At 34.8% G+C, this 15635-nt stretch overlaps 1 pseudogene; it reads right to left on the reverse strand.

Annotated features, from left to right (window-relative positions):
• Positions 1-13691: 13691 nt before the first annotated feature.
• On the reverse strand, positions 13692-14863 carry LOC147394392 (PR5-like receptor kinase pseudogene; annotated as a pseudogene).
• Between the last annotated feature and the right edge of the window lie 772 nt (positions 14864-15635).

Genomic DNA, 15635 nt, shown 5'->3' on the forward strand with positions numbered 1-15635 from the left:
TTTGGATAGATTGATGATGATCAAGTAGAAGAAGATATTAAGTTTGATGAGATGAAGAAAGAAATAGAGAGGAATTTGCTTCATTTTGGAATAGACTCATAAAAGAGAGGAGAGTGAGTGGAGATGTCTTTGATGAGTTTGATTGAATGTAGAAGAAAGAAGAACTCATATTGCCTTGCAATGACGCGTTGTTGAAATTAAATTAAGGAGGAAAATCCTCGGGGACTTCATTTTATATTTGCTTTGATGTGATAGTCATAGATGTGTTTCCTCGAGATATGATGAAAAGCATCAAAAGTGAAGTGTGCACCTCTAAATCCTAATGTCACCCCCAGCATTACGCTTAAATTAAAGCTAAAGTCGCTGTTTCAAGACTCAAGACTTAAGACGAGTGGTTTCTTGCTCTGATTCCGCAGTGCTTGAGACGTCAAGCATACAAAGCTAGTTTTGTAGCTGACAAGGGTATTTTTGTAAATTAAGAATGCCTTTTAAATACGCGTTGTTGAAATTAAATTAAGGAGGAAAATCCTCGGGGACTTCATTTTTCACTGCGTTGATGTCATAGTCATAGATGTATTTCCTCGAGATATGATGAAAAGCATCTACGGTTATGTGTGCACCTCTAAATCCTAATGTCACCCCCAGCATTACGCTTAAATTAAAGCTAAAGTCGCTGTTTCAAGATTCAAAACGAGTGGTTTCTTGCTCTGATTCCGCAGTTCTTGAGACGTCAAGTATACATAGGTAGTTTTGTAGCTAACAAAGGTATTTTTGTAAATTAGGAATGCCTTTTTAATACACGTGGGTACATGTGATTGGTCGCAAAAAAAAAAAAAAAAAAAAATTCGACTTAAAGTTAAGACTAGTAGAATCTCCATGATTTACAGAATCAAAGGTTGAATTAATCAATCTGTCGTCCCAGAAACAACGATGATTTAGATACATGCACTTCTCTGGATTTTGGTTAATATTTAAAACACCCTGGTCTCTTTGACCATCCTCTTTTGAAACTACCTATTCTCTTCAAACACTTGCTAATGAAAACCATTTTTTCCAATTTTTTTTTTTTTTTTTTAAGTCGCCTTAAATTGACGCTCTAAAACTAGGGCTGCAACCTGGGCGGGTTGGTCTGAAGTCAATTCGGGCCCAACCCAATATATGGGGGAGCTCGGGTCAAGTTGTGTAGAAAATGAATTGAGCCTGTGTTAGAATATCTGAATATGATTTCAATTCGGGTTGAGGGTACAAGCAACTCCACTCAACCCGATTCTTATGCCATAAACTAATATATAAATATTTTATATTAATTATAGATTTTTCATTTAACTTTTTTATTCCATCTTATTATTATGACTCGTGGACAATTAGTTAATATTAATTTAAATTTTGATTTAGTATGGTTTGTCTAAATATTCTCTCAATAATGGATTTGAAGATTGTATGCGATTTTATTTACTATTAGGCTTTTTTCTATTTTTTATGTATTTTTTAAAATATTAAACTTATTTGCTAATTAAAATGAAATTATGATTATTTAATGAGCCCAACTCAAAATTATCCAAATTTGGGCTAACCCAAACTCAACCCGATTTTATAATATCAAGTGTAGGTTGAACTTGGGTTAGTGAACTTAGGCTTGATGGTTGAGTTCAGTTGAGCTCGGTTTGAGGGTTTTACTACTTGGGTTGAGCCTGGGTTTACCCTCCAACCCAACCAGGTTGCAGTCATATCTAAAATTGATGCTCTTAGTGACATTCTTGACGTGGCAGTGAACAAAGATATGGATCTTTTTCTCCAAGATAGAGAAGGAAAAGATCTATTCACATGCCATGTCAAGAGTGCCAGTTTATCATTATTCTTATTTTTTCTCCAATAAACCTTTGACTTCAACTTTGGGTTTTGGTGACAAGACCACTAGTTGGACTTCATACATTTTGATAAATTAAGGGATTTTCTCTTCTATTTTTTTTTTTTAAATTGATGGAAAGTAAAAGAAAATTTCGTTAGGAAAAGAGCAATACCATCCCTATATATAATCCACGTACGAGAAGCTCTAAGATAGTAGATAGAACCTTAGTTTGACAAGAGTGAGCTCATAGATTTTTTCGAGAGTATGTCCTTAAGGGATTTTAGAGGTGTACTATGTCCTTGATCGAGCTGGCCTAATTCCATTGATTGCATAGGAAAAATGATTTACCTCACCCCAAACTCGTATCGTGATGAATATCTCATTCTTGATCCTTGCAAAAAATCTCTAATCTGGGAGGGGTTCCAAAATCAAGACCCTTTGATGATTAAGTTAGCATCGAAGCATGAAGGATGAATTACAGAATAAATTAAAAGTTCTTTACTTGTGTATTGGATTTATTATTTATAGACTTTGAGGATTTTTCTCACATTAATAATTCTTCATGAAAATCTTGTAAATATCTTCATATCCACTTTGGATTAGGATATTTCAATTTTTTTTCTTTTTGATTTTTTCTTGCACTTGATTTCGTCATAATAATAATCACTTACAAAATTGATTTGAGAATATAACTTGTATTAGAATCCTAGAATCATTGGAACATTTTTGGTAGGATTCAGACATATTTTCTAGTTATATCTGTAATATTTATCCTTGATGAACCGACTACTTGGCTGTATTCAATCGTGTATTTTCTGATACATGTCACTCAAGCCATTTCCTTTCAAGGAATCAGTCTAGTTTACTCGCAGCTGTCTCAACTAGATTCATTGAGTGGGTTCACTGACTTTAATGATTAACTACGCGTCTTTCTTTGACTCGGCCTTCATTTCCTTTAATGTCCATGTGGAGGCATGTTATTGTCCACGTCTTCAAACGTAATTATACATCCACAATCGCCCCTCTCCTCCGTTTGATTGTAGGTGACGCATACGAGAAGAATGCCTTTTTAGCTCCTTCCCTTCAGTATGGCAGTTTTCTACTAATTTGAGACTTGAACAATCTGTACGTCATTTAATATCGCATTTAATTCAATGTCTTTTTAACGCATTATTCGAACTCCATTAAGCCTAATTTTCATTAACCAATTCTTTGGTCTCCCTTTTCCCACTTCTCTCTTTAATTTTCTTGCACTATTTAAGTAGTTTAGCTTTCTTCTTCTTCTTCAATTGTATAGTCTTTCTATTTCTCCTCTTTTTCCCAACATGTCTGCTAAGTGGGAAAACTAACCCACCCTTGGAATTTCAATTTTCATCTTCTTTATTAATTGTATTTTAGAGTAAGTGTCTTTTGGAATGTTTTCCTTCTAGCTTGGCCCTATGGATAAAACCATTCTCAATGGTCTCATCTTTGTTACCTAGGCTATACTAACATTTATTCAAAGTTCCTCTTTACCATCCTCAATCTGGTTCTTCTCTATGATTGAAAGCCCGACTAAGGGAGACAATTAAGGTGATTTGTTTGTGCGATTATCAATCTAAACTTTGGAGACCTCAAATTATTGAGAATCGTCTTATTAGGAGAACTAGTCTAGACCGCTACATCTCAAGTAAGAGATCTCTTGTACTCTTGAACAGTCTACCGATTAATAACGAAGGTCTTGATGAGGAGCACTCTCAACAGACTAAGTCAGTGGAAGGTCCTAAATGTGAGGTGTGAATACTTTGGTTTCTTCACTCACAGGGCTACCAATCGCCGAGTGATTGTCACATTTTTTTGTAGGTAAGAAGATGTTCAGGTAAGGAGGTTGCAACATCCTTACATAGGTGTTGGATTTCATTTCTCTCTTAAGAATAATTAACAAACACCTCCTTCAGTGTACTCCAAACTTTTTCAGATGTCTCTTGTTTGACAACAAGACCCAAAACTTCTTCTAAAAGAGTATAGATTATCTACCCTCTAATGATCTCTTCCAAAGTTCATATGCAGGTTTGGTACCTCCTTGTCGTCACCATTCAAGGTGTCCAAGGGGTGGAGATGACTGGACTAGGTGCAGGTGTTTACCCATTGAGAAAACCCATTAAATCTTGGCTTTCAACTAGTTCAAGAATCTGCTATCTCCAAAGATTGTAATTCTCTTGAGTGAGCTTCAAAGTCACAAAAATTTCAACATTGACTGATGCAGGAAATCAATAGGTAAAGAGTATTTTCAATGGCCATTGATAAACCAAAAGAAGTATCCTTCTTCACTGTTGGCTCTGATATCGAAATACAAACATAAGTTTTAGAGTAAGACTCAATCTCTCAACCTAAGAATTGAGCTAGTATATTGATCTACTTATAATGTGTGTTGATACAAGATAGTTCCTCAATACATGGAAAGAATCAAGAGTTGTTACAAAGTAGTTCCTCAATACATGGAAAGTCCTCAATACATGGAAAGAATCAAGGGTTGTTACAAAGTAGTTCCTCAATACATGGAAAGAATCCCAGCAGATATTATAAAAAATATAATCCTTCAAATCTTCTCAAATGGTTAACATAGTTTGTTGACTCAAGCTTCTGTTGGGAGTGCTCCTCAAGTTTAGGACGTTCCCCCATTGACTTATAATCTGTTTGGAAAAGTTATATGTAAAGTTGTTGCTGCTGCATTAAGTTGCTGAAACTGAGAGAAAGTTAGGGCCCGATTGATTCAACTTCAAAACACAAATTTTGGTTCATTTGCGGTGTGAAGCGGAGTTTTGAAGCAGAACCGAACGGGTCCAAAGATTTGCGTTAAAAATCTGAGTTACTGAATTGCGTTTCTAAACGCAGATGTGAAAAGCGCAATTTTACCGCTTTTTAAATCGTGTTTGTGGGAGATGCGAATTATCGAAAAACGTCTCATGTGAAAAGATGTTATTGCCCCTCATTTGTTTAACTCATTTCTCTTCTTCTCTCAATTGATAGAACCACACACAGTCTCGCTCTCCTTTTCTTCTCGTAAAAGTCTCTCTCTCTCTATATGTTCTCAATAGCACACAGTTGTGCTTGTAGATCAGCAGCCCTATAGGTCATTGATCTCAAATCTCGACAGAATCGCACAAAGCTCTATCATTATTCTTGACAGAACCGTAAGGCTTGAGCCTATTTCGACTTCATCTACAACCTCAAGGTGATCATGCAGGTATCATCTCTCTCTCTTTCTCTCTCTCTCTCTCTCTTCCATAGAAACCCTCGATTTGTAGAAACCCTCGATGTGCAAACCAAACATTCGTTTTATGTAAAAATGTTTTACCTTTTGATTTCTGATCAACGACGAGGCAAACCTGACATTTGTTGATTTCTGATCGACGGCAAGGTAAACTAAGTCTTCATTGTAAAAACCCTCGATCCAATAGCAATGGTTAGTTGCGTGGATTAAGATCGAATTAGAATTGTTTAGATTACCAAGATGGCTTGCGAAAGTTAAATTGATCTCTTTAGCTTTTACCTTGTTTTAATTTCTATTATTGCTTCAATTTCATTTTACCTCTTAACTGCAAATTTTCTATTGTGTTTTAAAATATTTTATCAAAATCTGTTTTGATTTCAATTTGAAGGAAAAGTTGAATCACTATTATCCCTGTTGAATGAACCTTACTCACCAAAGTTTATATTAATATTTGTTCATTTTCATATCTACAATCATCTACTACAAGTCTGAACAGTTTAGCTATATTGCCACTACCTTTTTGTGTAGCTTTATACACGTGTACGTGTTTTGATTTCTCTAGGTTTACTTGTAGGTCGAAGCCTTCAAGTGCAACGTGATTAGCTAGCTCAACTGGCATGACCATGACCATTGGTATCAAATCTAACTTCCTCGTTCTTATACTAACGAGCTATGGAATGGTAGTCGACATCTATAGACCTAGAAGCACCTCTAACACCACGTGCACACAAGTTACACATTGAGTACCTTGAAACTTAAATGGCCACACCTAACAGTTCGTATGGACATGTTAGAGACAGATCATGCAAAATTGGCCAAGTGTATGAATGTCCTTTGTAGACACCAAAATTTCACCGAGCGTATCAAAACTCTGAAAAGTTTTGAAGCTCACATTGTCAACATCCTTGATGAAGATACAAGTAGTAGCCCTAGTGTAAGCGCAATTAAGTGAGATTACTTCCCAAGTGAGTATCCTTGTCAAAACCATTGATTCTGAAGGTCATATAGCCTAGGTGATAGTCGCAAGATGTGTGTACTTGAGCCACAATCATACGGAGGTGCGTGATGCCAAAGAGCTTGAGGACTTCCTTTTTTATATGAAACAACACTTCAAGGCTACCCAACCCAAATCAAAAGTGGTCAAGGTCACAACATGAACCATGTACCTCATAGATGATGTCAAGCCATGGTGACACACCAAATTCATTGAGATTGAATGCAGTTAGTGCCACATTGATATGTAAGTGGGGATCTTAACACTTTGCAAATAGAAGTAATAGAGGATCTTACATTCAGAAGAAAAAAAAAAAGCAAGACAACATCCAAATAAATCATATGGGACAATCCTTAGACCCCAAAAATGATTGGAACAAGTATCGACTTTGGATAAACTCTTTGATGGATTAGACAAGAGAAAGCTTCCATAACTAGCGTAAAGATATAGAAAGATAGATGATCACCTTGTCCAAGACTCCATTCAATAAGAAAACATCCATGGGACTATCCATTAATTAGAACAAAAATCTTTGTACGGTCACACACTCCATTACCAAATATATACATTCGACGGGACGACCCAATTGAATCATAATTGATTTTAAGAAAGACCAAACTACCCAAAATGTAATCTTTTTTGAATATTAGTTTTTTGCACAAAGTGACCTAAGAGATTTTGTGAGGTGGAAGTTAGGAACCATCTCATGAGCAAGAATGACATTGTTTCACCACCAGGGGTTAGTAGAGATGGTTAGGTGGTTGCGTTTACTCCCCAAGTTACAACTTCAAATCTCTATAAGCCTCTTCATATAAAAGTGGCTATATTTAACTATTAAACACATGCAAGGTGGTTGGTATGTGCGGGCCAAAGCAAAAAAAAAAAAAAAAAAAAAAAAACCAAAAAAAAAATGATTTTTTCTTGGATTTTTCTTCCTTTTATAAAAGTTGATTCATAATGGAATATTATAAAAGGAAGGCACACAACAAGCTCATTTGCTAGGATTTTAGAGGTCACTTCATAAAGAAAATTGTAGGAAGCAATTGACGTAAACTTCTCATATTGTTTGGAGTTCTCTTCCTTATGGATTAAGTACAACATGGTGGCATTCACTTCTTTATGAATTTTCCATAGTGGAATAAGTTCAAAACAACCTTACAGATTTCTTCCTGAAATCTCACTGTATTGAAATCAACAATGATAATCCACATATCGTTAGAAAAAATATGGCCAATTTCATTCCAAAGATCCAGTCTTTCTTTCTCATTTTTTTTAGTAAATAAACGTAATTTTGAAAATAAAACCATCTCGAAGACTATTCATTTGCTTTTCAATAAATCATTTCCTAGTGTAGACACCCCATTTTCGCACTTACCTGATTACTCAACTCGTCAACCCGATTGCGACGATTCCAAATGATGGATGATTATTCCAATGCTTTATTTGTTACTAGATATATTTTAGAAATTCGATCTAAAAATTCTTTCTTCCCCAAGTGAACCAAGGGAGAGAAGGATGAATTCTATGATGACTCTCAAAAGGAAATATTTTGTTCTCTTGAGCCTGACTCAAAATCTTCAATAAAATTAATCAAAATTAAAAGTTGGATCTTTATTGCATTTGTGGTAATCAAATATTTCAAACCTTCATAAAAGGGGCATTTTCTTTTCCCTCTAAATATGTAGTTTCCCCCCTTATACTAGGGGCATTTTTTTGCACGATGTGTTCAATTATCTCCAATGCCATGTTTATTGTCAAACTAGGGGCATTTTTTTTTAGCAATGTTAATCCTAAAAGATAATGGGAACTCCAAACTTAAAGTTATCCTCTTGATAACAGTTTTTCGAAAAACCCTTGATGTTCAAAAGAAATAAAAACTCAGGTTTTAAATTCAAACTTTTTTATAAAACCCTTGAGGATCAAACAAAAGCGTTCATGATCTCATATTTTGGTTTTTGCCCAGAAAATAACTCATTTACCTAGGGTATTTTTTCGTTCTCAGATTCATTTATCCTTTTCCAGATCCATTCATTCTTGGATTCGATCATTCTCTTCTAAATTTATTCATTCGTTCCTCGATTCAATCATTATTCTCCAGATTCATTTTCAATATCATCCAGATTCATTTTAATCATTCTTCTCCAAATTCATTCATTATTTCTCAAAATTCATTAATTCTTTCACCAGATTTTACTCAGTTATCGCCAAGGGTTATCTTGGATTTTGTTCAGATGCTGCCAAAGGTTAACATGGATTTTGCTCAGTTGCCACCAAGGGTTATCTTGAATTTTGCTCAGTTGTCGCCAAGGGTTATCTTCGATTTTGCTCAGATGCCGCCAAGGGTTAACTTGGATTTTGCTCAGTTGCTGCCAAGGGTAATTTGGGATTTTGCTCAGATGCCGCCAAGGGTTAACTTGGATTTTGCTCAGTTGTCGCTAAGGGTTATCTTGGATTTTGCTCAGATGCTGCCAAGGGTTAACTTGGATTTTGCTCAGTTGTCGCCAAGGATTATCTTGGATTTTGTTCAATTGCCGTCAAGGATTATCTTGGATTTTGCTCAGTTGCCTTCAAGAGTTATCTTGGATTTTGCTCAGATGCCGCCAAGGGTTATCTTGAATTTTACTCAATTGCTGTCAAGAGTTATCTTGGATGTTGCTCAGATGCTGCCAATGGTTAACTTGGATCTTGCTCAGTTGCCGCCAAGGGTTATCTTGGATTTTGCTCAGTTGCCACCAAGGGTTAACTTAGATTTTGCTCAGATGTAACCAAGGGTTATCTTGGATTTTGCTCAGATGTCGCCAAGGGTTAACTTGGATTTTGCTCAGTTGCCGTCAAGGGTTATCTTGGATTTTGCTCAGATGCCGCCAAGGGTTAACTTGGATTTTGCTCAGTTGCCACCAAGGGTTATCTTGGATTTTTCTCAGATGCCGCCAAGGGCCAAGGGTTATCTTGGATTTTGCTCAGATGTCGCCAAGGGTTATCTTGGATTTTGCTCAGATGCAGCCAAGGGTTATCTTGGATTTTTCTTAGATGTCGCCGAGAATTTTCTCCGAACTATGCTTAGATGCCGCCAAGGGTTTTTTTAGAATTATGCACAGATGCCGCCGAGGGTTTTCTTGGAACTATGCTCAGTTACCACCTAGGGTTTTCCCGAAATTATGCTCAGATGCCGCTAAGGGTTTTCTTGGAATTATGCTCAGTTATCGCCGAGGGTTTCTCGAAATTACGCTCAGATTCCGTCAAGGGTTTTCTGGGAATTATGCTCAGTTACCGCCGAGGGTTTTTTCGGAACTATGCTCAGATGCCGCCGAGGGTTTTTTCGGAATTATGCTCAGATGCCGTCAAGGGTTTTCTTGGAATTATGCTCAATTTAGTTCAATTTATATTCATTTTGTACTCAGATTTTACTCAAACTCTTTGAAATCTATCTCAGATTTTAAGTCCACACACTTGCACAGTTGTTACATCAGTCAATTAGAATTTTAAAAGTCAAGGATCTGACACTGCCAGTGAGAGCTCGAGCTCAAGGACCTGAAATTTTTTTAGTTCGGGGAGAGTTTTACCCTCAATGATTCGAACACCCCGACGAATTGCTAAATCAGACTGCAAAATGAACTATCACTAGTTTTGGTATTTGGATATCGCACTATCTACCAAAATAGATTTGCTATCTAGTTTGCTTCAACCCTCTGCCAAAGAGGGGCATTTGTAGACATCCCATTTTTACATCCGGTTGATAAATCAACTCGTCAACCCGATCGCAATGATTCCCAATGATGAATATTTATTCCAACGCTTTATTTTGTTACCAGATATGTTTTAGAAATCCGGATGAGGTATCTCGAACTGAAAAAACTTAGAAACTACGCTACGCTAAGAAAACACGACCCCAAAAACATAAAAATTATCTTCTTGCAGACCAAAAAAAAGCTTCACGATAAAAATCACTAAAAATGACCAAATAACCAAAATACCCCTAACATCAAAATAACCCTAGAGCCTACGTTACGATTAGGAAAACTCATTCAAGCACATAAAATAATAAATCGAAACCAAATAAATCATTTCGTCAATTTTCACAGAATTCGACAAAATTATGAAAATGCCCCTCATAAAGTTCACAACCATTTCATATAAAAACTTCATAAATGATAAAAACCAACATTCCATTTGAATTCCTTAAGAAAAACTAATTCCAAAATATCCTGGAACATTGAAAAATGACTTAAAACGTAAAAAATCCTCTCCGAGGGTAAAACGATAATTTAACAAATTTAATAATTAAAAATTTTAAAATTAATAAATAAAACATTAAATAATGTAAAGTGAAACATTAATAAAATTAATTTAAAAATTAAAACTAAAAATTTGATCAATCAGGCTTTCAAGCAAAATTGTTGATGGTTGCTAGGATATTTATTCAAGGACCCCTCCATCTGGGGGCCCAAAGAATTAAAGATATAATAAAAGGGGGTTCTCCAAAAATCAAAGTCAATCAAGTAAGACTAAAGTCAACCTTAAAGTCAATCAAGTAAGATTAAAGTGAAGATATTAAAAGCCAACCAAGAAAGACTAAAGTCAAAGTATTAAAGTCAATCTCATAAGACTAAAGTCAAAACCCTAAATCAAAACCCTAATCTAAACTAATCAAGTCAATCTCATAAGACTAAAGTCAAAATCCTAAATTAAAACCCTAAAGACTAAGTCAATCTCATAAGACCAAAGTCAAAACCCTAATTAAAACTCTAAAAGAAACCCTAATCAAACCCTAATGCTTCTAAAAAACTTTATAAATACGAGCCTCGACACCCTATTTTCGTATCAAAGAAAAAATCATAAACTCTAAGAGAAGTAGGTCAAAAAGTTTCCCTAGCCTCCCACAAACCCTAATTTTGGAGTCCCAACTTCTTATCTAACACCCATACTTCAATTTTAGCTTGAAAAATCCTTAAAAACCCTTTAAAAACACCCTAAAATCCATAAAAAAATTCGAAGAATCCAAATCCAAAAAAGAGATACCTTACCTTGGAGATCAAAAATCAGATCCATAGACAGAACAAAGTAAGGAGTACAGTATAAGGAGCGATTTTATCAGATCCGAGGGAATAAATAGTTGTGCTCGAAAAAGGTGAGTATTTTTTTTTATTTTTTTATTTAGGTCCTATTAGCAATGTAGTTTTATTTGAGAATTAGTAGAGACCCGCATTTGCTAGGTGGGGTTGGTGCCTAACACCTTCCAACCCCGTAATGTGATCCCTAGACCCGTATTTTTCTTTCATAGATTAGTTTATTTACCTTTTAGAGTCAAAATTTGGTTCCTAGACCGTAATAACTAGGTGGCGACTCCCAAACCTCATAGGTCAAAAGTGGATCCGCGCAGCCCGCGGATCGAGGGCGCTTTCAGTACTAACCTAAGAAGTTGTAATGGTATTATCCACCCGTCGTCCTTCCTTAGTCTATTACCATCCAAGCTTTCTTGGATAATTAAAAAAAAATTACAAGGAATCATATACAAGAGTTTCTAAAATAGAAAAATAAGCCTAGCTAAACATTAAAGGAAATTGAAAGAAAAGTAAAAAATAATATACACCTATGAAGAGCAGAATATAAATGTTAACAAAAATAATAGTAAACGGACTCTAAAATAGATTTTGACTTATCAAAATCTTGCTGACTGTCACATTTTATAAAAAAAAATTGTTCTACCCCAAATTGAAATACTATAATAGTTAATCAGATATCAGAGCAGAAAGTTACAGTTAGTTTAAGTTCTACTGTCTGACGTGAAAAAAAATGAGAATGACTTTTTTTTTCAATTTTTTTCTTCTTCTTTCTTCTCTCTTAAACTCTTAAGAACACTTGAACTTACAAAAAGAAATCAAAATAAAAATAAAATAAAATAAAAATAAAATAAATAAATTTTAAATTAGAACTCACCATTACTACCTTCACCTTCTCTGGCAGCAGCACCAAAATTCTAGTGCGATTATCGTTGTTTTTCTCACCAGAGTTAATATTAATCTTACTTTTACCTTACTTGTGAGGCAAGTAAGGGATCGAACCTAAGAGAAAGGGGGAGTAGAGTTAAGTTAAGAGGATAAAATTCGAATTAACCAAAAGGAATTAAAATTATTTTTCTTTGAATTTTTGAACTTATAAGAAGATTTAAAATTGCTAGAAAATGAACTTAAGTAAATGAAGTTAAAAGTAAGTAAACTTATGAAATTAAAGCACTATTAGAGGTGGATCTACCTTAAACATATTGATGAATAATTCTTAATCTCTAGTATTTTTTATAACTCAATCTTAAGGGCTTGGTGTTAGCTCATTCGATCAAAAAGTTTAGCAAATGAAATCAAATGAGGGAACATAAATAGAGTAGAATTCCTTGAAATTCCTACTACCAATTATCTACTTTAAATATATTTTTATCTTGATCTAATCTAAGCATAAAGTATTTATATTAAGAATAAAAGATGCAAGAAAGCTTAAAGAGAACTCATGAATATTTTAGATAAAAGAAAGACATAAAACTAGAAACAACACAAGAACTTACTTTAGGCTTTTCCATTCTCTAATAGACAGGAGCTTAGCTTAATGTCATCGCAAGAGAGGGAAGATAAGAGATGAAAGAACTTTTACTCATTTCATGGAGAAACTTACAAATTCTTCTTCTTTAACTTCTTACAAGATTATTTAATCAAAAAGAAAATAACTAGAAGATAAAAATACAAAAATATAAAAGAAGAGACTAGGAGCCTTAGATTAAAGGAGTCTTGGACCAGTCCAAGTTTTGCTATTTAGCTAAATGGCACCTTCCAGTACCATTACATATTAACATTCCAAAATTTAAATAAATAAGTCAATAAAGGTAAATAATGAATAAGAAGGCTCATGGACCAATCCAAGCTTGAGGTCACACCTAGAGGCAAGGGCAGATTTACAGTGGGGGCAATGGGGGCACTTGTCCCCATAATTTAAAAAAAAATCAAAATGCTCCCTTGATAATTGGATATATTTTAGGTTTGCCCCATAAATTTTTGGCACATGGCCCCACACCCACCCCAATCCCTATTCATGTTTATAGGTTTATTAGAACCCCTCTACTTGCTAGATATTTGGCAGTTGCCCCCACCTACACTGATGATATTGCCCCTTGACTCATGTCTTGTATCATAGATTAACAATAAGCGAACTAAATAACCATTTCTTCAACCTGTAACAATACCAATGGATTTTCTTCTCAAATTCACGTGCTATAACGGAAAACAATAGTTTGCCCCTCAACAAGAAAATCATGGCTCCACCCCTGCCTAGAGGATCAAAAGTTAGGTTTGTGTTAGAGCCTAAGATTTAATATATAAAAATAATTATACATGGTGAGTGGGGCTTTTATTCTGTGCATTGGGAAAGTGTAATTATTCTTTTATATTGTTAAACATCTACTATAAACCTATTCATGCAAAAAAACAAAAACAATTACCATGACATGTTGTGCAAAAGTATAAATTACAAATTAATTCCATCTGGTGATGTGAGATATATAATTTCTCTCAACTTAAAGAAATACTCAGGTACTTCATAGTATAACAATTTCATAAAGTTGTGGTGGTTGAAGAAGCTAGTGGTGGTCTTGAAGGAGAAGTAAAAAATGGCATAGGGGGAATATGCACTTCATCAAGACTTCCTTCCAACATCTCCAACACTCTATTCATTGCTGGTCGATGTGATGGATCCATCTGTATGCACCATAATCCTACTAATATCATTTTTCGTGCAATTTCTTCATCCTCTGCTGTTGTAACTCCATGTAGTCCAAGATCGTTGTATGTATCGAGACGCTTGTAGATCCAATGTGGAAAATATATTTCACTAATATTTTCTACTCTCGGATCAATATTCTTTCTTCCTCCAACCATTTCAAGCACCATCATTCCATAACTATATACATCTGACTTGTGCGAGACTCCTCCAAAGTTTCTATTAATCAATTCTGGTGCAATATACCCTGGAGTTCCTCTAGCACCCGTCATTGATATGATACTCTCTTTCTTAAGGTACAATTTTGCAAGCCCAAAATCAGAGATTTTTGGACAAAATTCTTGGTCTAAAAGAATGTTATGAGGCTTTATATCAAAATGTAATATTCGTGTGTTACAACCACGATGCAAGTACTCTAGTCCCTGAGCAATGCCAACAGTGATTTTGTATAATGTCTCCCATTCAAGATGAGGATGTTTCTGTAATGGATTTCTATCATGTATAAATTTTTCAAGAGATCCATTGGGCATGAATTCATAGATAAGAGCTCTTTTAGAATTCTCGAAACCAAAACCTAGTATAGTGACAACATGAACATGGGAAGTCCTACTAATGCTTGTAATCTCGTTAATAAATTCTTCTCCATTACCTTTTGATTCTTTCAAGACTTTCACGGCCTCCTCACGCCCATCATCTAGCTTTCCTTTGAACACAACACCGAAAGCTCCTTGGCCCAATTTGTCCTTAAAGGAGCTAGTAATTTTTTTTATTTCTGAAAATTTGTATCTCTTTGGAATCAGGGATTCATTCTTTAAAAACATCTTCAGATTTTGAGTGTTCCTTGTTTTCTTCTTCCACAAGGCCCAGTTATTTGAAGAAAATTTTCTTCTCAAGCAACAAAGTATGACTACCATTGTAGTTGTAATAATAACTCCAACCAATATTGCTGCAATTGTAGATAAATAAAGGACAAATGAGATTGTAATTTATATTTGGAAGCTTGATAAATTAATGTATAAGAGGAAAAAAGAATAAGAAAGAGAATTTAAAGTATATATAGACAGAAACCATAATAGAAAGGGTTATTTAGACATGTGCCACATGTTTTGGTCAATATTACAGATATTCCCTGTGTTTTCAAGTTGATGATGTGTTATGCCCCCAGTGAGCTAGGTTTTGTCTGAGAGACTAACGAAAAATGACCTAAAATCTGACTTTTTCATCCTGAAAATCAATCATTTTTGTTGTATTTAACCTCACATCAGACACAAATTGCTTTGGGGTCCAACTCAATACCAATTGTAATGAGTGGAGAGGCCAAAAAGCTTATAATGAAAGAGATAAAGCAATGAGTGTCTGATGTGGGACTAAACTCAACAATTTTGAACTTCTTGAACCTAATCTTCCCGAAAAACCTCTTCTTCAATCCATCATTTTCAATATGTTGTAAAAATTCCTTCATTTCTCTAGCCAAAAGTCCATCATTTTCCTCCAAAAATATTACCTTGCACTTGTAGTTTGAAAGAGGGAGAATTTTGAGGTTGAGGAAGAAGGCAAAAATCTCCTAAGCTCTTAAACGCTTAGGTCAACTATTTCTTATGAATTCAATTTGCAAAACTCTATTTAAAAATTTTCAAGCAGTTAAACTCTAGTGTTAACTATTTCTTACTATTCAATATATTCTATGACATTAAATTTTGATTTTTCTACCCAAAATTCTATTATTCTTCAAAAACTCTTATCTTGTTCTTACAACTAAGGTTGAGGAAGATAAGATC

This window comes from Akebia trifoliata, chromosome 9 (genome assembly GCF_017979445.1).
Source record: "Akebia trifoliata isolate Shusen 1 chromosome 9, ASM1797944v1, whole genome shotgun sequence".
Classification (NCBI taxonomy): Eukaryota; Viridiplantae; Streptophyta; class Magnoliopsida; order Ranunculales; family Lardizabalaceae; genus Akebia; species Akebia trifoliata.